The following is a 7719-nucleotide window of genomic DNA, read 5'->3' on the forward strand; positions in this document are numbered from 1 at the left end:
AAAGTTTATTTTCACTTTGACATACGTGGATGCTTAATAAGACTCATTTTGTTGTATAATGACAATAAAGGCATTGTATTCTAAAGCAGTATCCAAATTAAGTTTGCTGAAATAACATCATAGGGCAGATTTGTAAAAAGTTGTCAGGTATTTCCTTCAGTTGAGAAGTAAAGAACTTTTAAAATGTTTATTTTTTGAATGGAGGTCAGATTGATCATTTCTAATTCCAGTATCATGCACGTGTTGCTCGAGTTAAAAAAAAAAAAGTGCCCTATATTTTATTGTTTACTGCATGTTGAAATTGACCCATCCAGCATTCTATACAGCTCAGAGAAAAGCTGTACTAGAAATGGAAATGAGAACACTTCCCATGCTAGGAATCCAGACCCCTGTGTGCAGATTGTACAGTTTTCTGTAGTCTGTAAATAGAGATTACATCCTGATGGAATGACTGATAAGAGACACACTCCTGATTACCAACTGAGCCACAGCCACCTAACTCAAATGCAACTTTTAGCATCCCTGGATTCTGTTTAAAAGGCCAAGAAATTACAGAAGTCAGCACTTTATTTCTGACTTTGATCAAGCCTTGAAGCCATTCAAACTTTATGTCTTTCTCTATCACTGCTGGTTTTATTAGAAATTCAGTAAGTGGGAAGAAACGAGGGGGGCTGATCTTTAAAAAGAACCTCAGCCCTTATTTCTCCGGTTCTTAAAAAAATCTTTGTAAACTGCATTATATCTTTGCTACAGGCTTTCATCAGCTCCCTCTATAAGTCTTTACTGTAAATTCCACAGCCTGTAAGCAAACTGTCTAACTGTCTATAACTTTTGCATCACATAGTCATCATAGTGTCTACATGGACCTGAGTATCCCTGTGATGAAACCTTGTTCTAGTTTGGATTATATTTGGGATATGCACAGAGAAACCTCATTATTTGTAAAGATCAGTTTCTGCATCTTAATTGTGCAAGCGCCAGTGATGTTAATTTCTTAAAACACAGCAAATTTGAAAACAGAGAAAAATGAGACTACCATGGTTTATGGCAGTCTTACACTGTAAAATGTCAACATTGCACGTCAGAATGTGTTCATGTACACAGTTTACCTGTTCTTCTGGAGTTCTCCAGGTAGCAAAATATGTTTTTTTTCTTCAAAATCAGGAGAAGGGCTTTCTGAAATCAGGATATGATGTTTACAAGCACAAACACAATTACATGATACTTTAAAAAGCTGATCAAAATTGGAATACCCAAGTCCATGTAAACACACTGAATATCAAAAGTTTAATACTAAAATAGAAAGATGGAAAACAAAAAACTCTAAACTCAATATGTAAGCTTTGTTGTTGTTGTTGTTGTTGTTGTTGTTATTGATATTATTAAGCTTACTTAGGATGTAAAGTACTTTAAATTTAATTATGCAATGTGGGTGTGAGGGAGGTAAACAGCTGATTCATGCTAAATCGCCAAAAACCATCAAAACACCCAGGAGCATGCAGCTTTGTGACATCTGCAAAAAATACATTTCATTTGACATCGTGGTTCATAAAATAGATCTAAAGGTAACCCAGCTGTGCATCATAAGAAGGGTTTTCCTTAGTTATTATGGGATTAAAATGTTTTTTCCTCTGATAACTAACTAGGCGGCTGAACAGTTCAGTTTATTTCACTTGATAATATGTTTTATCTTCATTTTTATCCACTTCAGTCTTGTGTTCATCACAGCAGCAACACACAAACACGCTTTTTCAACCAAGACACAGATATGTGTCAGAAGTTCAAATAACAACAAACTCCATCATGTGGAAATGTGTCTAAACCAGAGAATGATATGAATCTGAAGTATAGTCGCCCTCTCAGCACAAACCACAAACCAAACAAACTGCTTCTGGCTGGATTTGATTAAGACTGATGTGAGAGTGAGGAGCTGCAGTAAAGACCTCCACACAGACAGAGGGCAGCAGACACCTGTAGCAGCCTCACCCGAGTCTGGATGTCCCATGCTATAGTTGTCTTGTTGTTTTCATGTTAACTGCCTCTAAAATGAGCACACTGCAGTTAATCCATTGATTTTTTGTTCTTGAAATAATTTTAAAAGTTGTCTATAATTTTATACCCGACAACATCACATCATGATTAGAAAGCAAAATATTTCTAGATGTTTTTTCTTAAAAATATAACCAACATATCTTGACATTTATTGAATTAAACTGACATTAAAGTTGAGATTCTTTGCAATTACTTGATTTTGTCTTGTCAATATTGTTCTACTGACCTGTATTACAAAGGCAAATATCATCTTTTTATATCCCGTGTCTTCAACTGACAAATGGTAATGGTAATACATGGCCTACACATTTACACAGCGATGGCGGAGGTACAGTGACCATGAGAAGTAAATGACCCCATTCATACACATTCATATGCCACTGATGAAGTTGCAGGAGTAACTTGGGGTTAAGTGTCTTGCCCAAGAAAGAAGCTGCAGGAGCTCGGGATTGAAACCCCTACCTCCCGCGAAGGAGTCAACTATCAACTGAGCCACAGACCGCCATTACGACTACAGCTGTACAAAAAAGACAAGTGACTGAACAAATACATATTTTTTGAATAACACACGTAGAGCAGAGGTGCCAGACCACTTCTTGAGCACTGCCGATGTGCCCTCAAGCCACCGAAACCCCCACCAGCTCAGAGGGCTCTTCCAGTGTGGGCAGCTGCTGCACTCTGACATCTCTCCATTAATGCATGTCCGCAGGTGCTGCTTGTGCATGTGTGTGATTCAGGCCTGTGTGTGTGAGAATAATGTCTCTAAAAGAACAGTGCAAACCAGAATTTCCCCCTTGGGGTTTAATAAAGTATATTAAATGAACATAAATCTTAAAATACTGCTAAGACATCATTATGACCTAATATAAACTTTATGATATCATCTTATCCTCCACGAGTGAACATGTTGAGTCGCAGAGAGCTGCTGCGCTGTTCTGAGGATCACAGATTGTGCCTTTAAATAAAGTTGCAGTGATATTTGTTGGAAGGAAACGCAGCATGTCCACAGGGGATGTACTGTTGTACCTGGCAGATGCTCCATGTAAGATACAGATACATCTTACGTCTCTTATGTCTGAGGGCTCGGAGCTGTCAAGAACACGCTCCCCCTCACTGAGGAGAGCACTACTGGGGTGAGCTGATCTTCAGTGCTTTGCTTGACCATGAGACATACTGTAATGTTCAAAAATCCTGATCAATAAAACTGTGTTTGATTGATGTCCATTTGAACTTTAGGTGGTATGGTAGGGGTATTTGAAAATAAGAAAATTATCAAACAAAAAACACATTAGCCTTCTAATCGCATGGCAAAGCTCAGAGTTTACCCACCAGTGTATCACTGCAGTCAGATAAACTACACAGTAGTGCAGCCTAGTGGCTACACTACATGCCTTCTACATACAAGGATTAGCGGTGATTGCAGATGAATGTGTGCGTGCATGCAGACATGTTCCTACCTTCCAACAGTCCTTTCAAGCAGCAGTGATTAGCAGCAGAAGGCTTGTCAGCACTATCAGCAGCCCCAAGACCTGAGTCTGTCCTCTGATCATCCTGTCCTCTAGTCAGCTGGTGGGAAAATTACCAACTTCTTCCATCATTAAAGCATCAGAAGTGACGGTGCAAATAGCCTCCTAAACAAATGCAGCTGGTATGGAGGGAGAGAAGCAGCTGTATTGGACAGTGGACTTGACAAGCATTTCTAAAATAATTATTTAAAAGGAGTTAATGACCCGTATGACACAAGTCTGAAAAAATGCAATAAGAAGTATTCACATTGGCCTCTTAAGTCAAAGTACGAGTTCAACAATGTAAAACTAAGGTGTCGCATTTTAAAGTCCATTCAAAAGTGGATACTTTAATAGCATGAGACATCATAACATTTTATACTTTATTAATCCCTCAAGGGGAAATTCGATTTACATTCTTTTTAATGAACATGAACACACTGGCCTCAGAGTAAAAGGGTTGCCCACATCAAAGCAGCAACTGCTCTCTCCAGAGCAGTTGCTGCTTTGCTCAAGGGCACCATGGCTTTGATCTAGAGGTGGACTGGCACCTCTCCAGCAACCAGGCCAATTTCCAGACTTGGTCCATGCCAGGACTTAAACCGGCGACCCTTCGGTGTCCAAACCATAGACTGTACAAACCAAGTCCCTACAGACTGATCTACTGCAATCCCATGTAGTACTAAATATAAATATATTTAGACATCTTGTACATTTGTATCTCTAAAATCATTGCAATGACCCAGCATGCCTCTGTATTTAAACATTTATTAATAATAGTAATATATGATTATTAATATTAATATTTATTAATAACTTTGTGCACATAGTATTTTTTTAGTTTAAGGACACTGGGATGAAGGCAGGTTTTTTTTTATTTAAGCACAGCACAGTTTCAGCAGATGGCTGTTCAACCTGAGTTTGGTTCTGCTTGAGATTTATGTCTCTTAAAAGGACGATTTTTTTGTTGGGTCTTAGATGATAAAACAATAGTAAGGTCTTTTATACTCTCTCTTTTGTAAAATGCCATGAGATAACATTTGTAATGAAAATGGGCAATACAAATAAAGATTGATTGAAAAGAATACTTCAACATATATATGTATATGCCATATGTATATGTGGTAGATGTAAGAGGGGCCAACAGAAACTTGATCATTTGAGTGTGTAAAAAAGTTACAAATCTGTCCAAGGATTCCTCTACAGCTTGAATTAAGTCCTGGTAAGTGTAGAAATATCACATTCTGCTTTAAAAGGGTGTTTGTGTCCAGTATGCTGCAGTATTTCCTAGCTTGGCTCACCAGGCACCATGCAGATACTAAAACAAATTTGCACATTTCAGGGTCAATAAGAGGCGATCATATGTTTATTATTATGCTACACAAAGTGAGGTCAGCTGTGTCCATTTGCTGTGAGGTCTTTGTGCTAAGCTAAACTAAGCTAAGCTAACTAGCTGTCAGCATCAGGATCTTGCCAGAAAAAAAAGACGTGAAAAACCGTATTGATTCAAGCATAACGTTTTGAGCAAGTAAAGAGTCCAGTGTGTAGAAGAGTTGATCCATGTCTTTAATAAAAAGATGGTGACTGTGCTTTCAACGTATGCTTCACATATAATGTTTTCAAAGAGCTGACATTATCTTTTAATGAGAACAATTTCTTTCACACTTAAAATGTTCTCCGTATGTGTTAAAACAACCTCTCTGTGCATATCTCTAAAAGACAATCACAGAAGCAATCCTGCAGCTGTCGTGAGGGTAATGAACACTACTGTGGAACTATGGGTGAAAAAAAGGAAAAAAAAAAAAAACACATTTCAGACTTACATGTTTTTCTTTTTGCAAGGACTAACTTTCAAAGTGGCTCTGCTCATTTCCAAAAGAAGGAACATGGGAGAAATTCGGTGCGAAGGCACAGCTTGAGAGTGTCTTTGCCCTTGATCATGTTCAAAGTAATTGATGCTGGCCTTTTTAAGCGAGGTTTTGGCAAAGGGCTTAAATTAAGAGTCTAAACACATTAACCATGCATGACCTTCATAACTGCACAATGACTTTCAGTTTTGATCCTCTAAGAAGTTTTCAACCTGGCTTAAATTTGACTGGAAACAAAAAAAGAAGAGAGAGAAGAAAACCCGCCTCATGTATTTGAACACTTTGTTTGCACAGATGTGTCCGGCATATTGGTGTTGAGGTGACAAAATAAAAAGTGTGAGCAAAGGGACATGAACTGACTCACACACGCGGCGCCATATTGAGGCATTCACATCACATAGATTACCGAGTGTGTGAAAACACAGGCTCCGTTGGCTCCCTGTGAGATGCTGCTGGCAGGCTGAAGAGGGCAGTGTTTGCCTGCATACTGCATAAACACGTCACTCTCAGGTTTTTAGTTGTTCAGCAAAATAAAATAGAAAAGGGAAAACACTGTTATCCATAATTACTTTCAGTGTATAATTTTACTCAGAAAGCTCTCTGCATATTAATATGAAACATTTATAGGTTTCACAATCATTAAAAGGGGGGGGGGGAAATTAAATAATAAAGATTAGTTCAGGTCTTATAAATAAATGGGCTTTAATAAAAAAATAGAGGGCTGTGGTTGTGAGTGTTTCAGCTGGGCCAGTCATTAGTAATGGAGTGAAACATGGTGAGTCACAGAGATAATTATTCATCTGTGTGTGTTTGTGTGTGATCTCAGTTGTATTTGTGTGAATATGAATAGTTTAATAGTGTGTTTTGGTGAATATAGGCATCCGTTCGCACGTTGTTTTGTGTTTGCATGAGGAGCTCATATCCCCGCATGTGTGCATAATTTAGTGTCAGTTGTTTTTATTCACGCCTGTTTCTATGTGAATCCTGCCAGTAATTTCAGGTCTCACAACCTCCCAATCTTCTCTCTGAATTACTCCGCTCCCTCTCCTAACAATGTGGCTTAAAGCCTCATAATCACCTATTGATTCTTCATCATCATTACCACAGTTAGGGTTGTATGTGTAGCCAGATCTGAATGGGGGGCTGAGGAAGAGCTGCGCGGGACAATCGCACTCTGCCTTTGATTCGAACAAGGTCACAGGAATCGATCTCTTTTGATCGGAGACTCGCTAAGAGAAACAACCATTTCCAACATGCACTGCTGCCTGGAGAGTACACAGTCTGAAGCCTCTCCACATCAGACATGCATACAGTGTCTGCTGGTGAAAGGCGACGAATAAAAAAGACTACACATCTGCGCTCCACCATGTACAGTGTGTTTCATGTACATGCTAAAATAACTCACATTTGGCAAGTGAATAGTCAAAAATATGTCATCATGTTTATCATGTGCCACATTGAGCTGACAAGTCCCGAAGAACATATTACAAATCTGAAAAAACCTGAATAAGGCATGAATTGCTTGTAGTGTGTAAAGAACAAAAAAATAAAATCTAACTTTTTTCTTCATATTTGTAAAAAATATTTTTTTTGTATTTTAAAGCAATTTTTCTGTTTGCCAAATTTAAGGATTTATTTGATCCTTTTTTTTTTCCTTTTTGTGTGCTACTGCTGCACTGTGCATTTTGCATATATGTTGAAAAAAATGCAACTTGCCGCATTATACACAAACCTGATTTTATACGATTGTAGCGCCATAATAATATTTTTTTATATCGCTCTGTTATCTAACAACTTAAAAATTCCCCGGGAAAAGTGCAGGGGTATATTGTGTGTATTATGCATATGTAGAATGGCCAACAGGGAACTCCGTGCACAGCCTAAAGACGTTCTCACACAGTTCCAGGAACCGATGAAAAATAAATCTGAACTCTGTGGGACACTGAAAATGAATTGATCGTATTTTATTATGAGCGAATAACGCTTTCACCTGCAGCTTCCTCCGGTTTGCCGGTAGAATATTATATGATGTCGACATGCCGTTAAATGGAAAATCCTCTCGTAAATAATTGTCACAAACAGATCCTAATTATTTATATTGATGTTTTACTAACTATTGGATTAATATTTGATTAAATGAGTATAAATATTCGGTTGTTTTGCCCGGAAGATTATCCTAACTCTAAAAAGTCAAGGTCCATATATCGACTTTCCCGTTGAGCATCATGCCCCTTCTGCTCGTTGTTAAGGAGAACCAGAGGTGAAACTTTTTGAGTGACATTAAAGCTTTTTGT

The sequence above is a fragment of the Symphodus melops genome (assembly GCF_947650265.1).
Source record: "Symphodus melops genome assembly, chromosome: 4".
Lineage (NCBI taxonomy): Eukaryota > Metazoa > Chordata > Actinopteri > Labriformes > Labridae > Symphodus > Symphodus melops.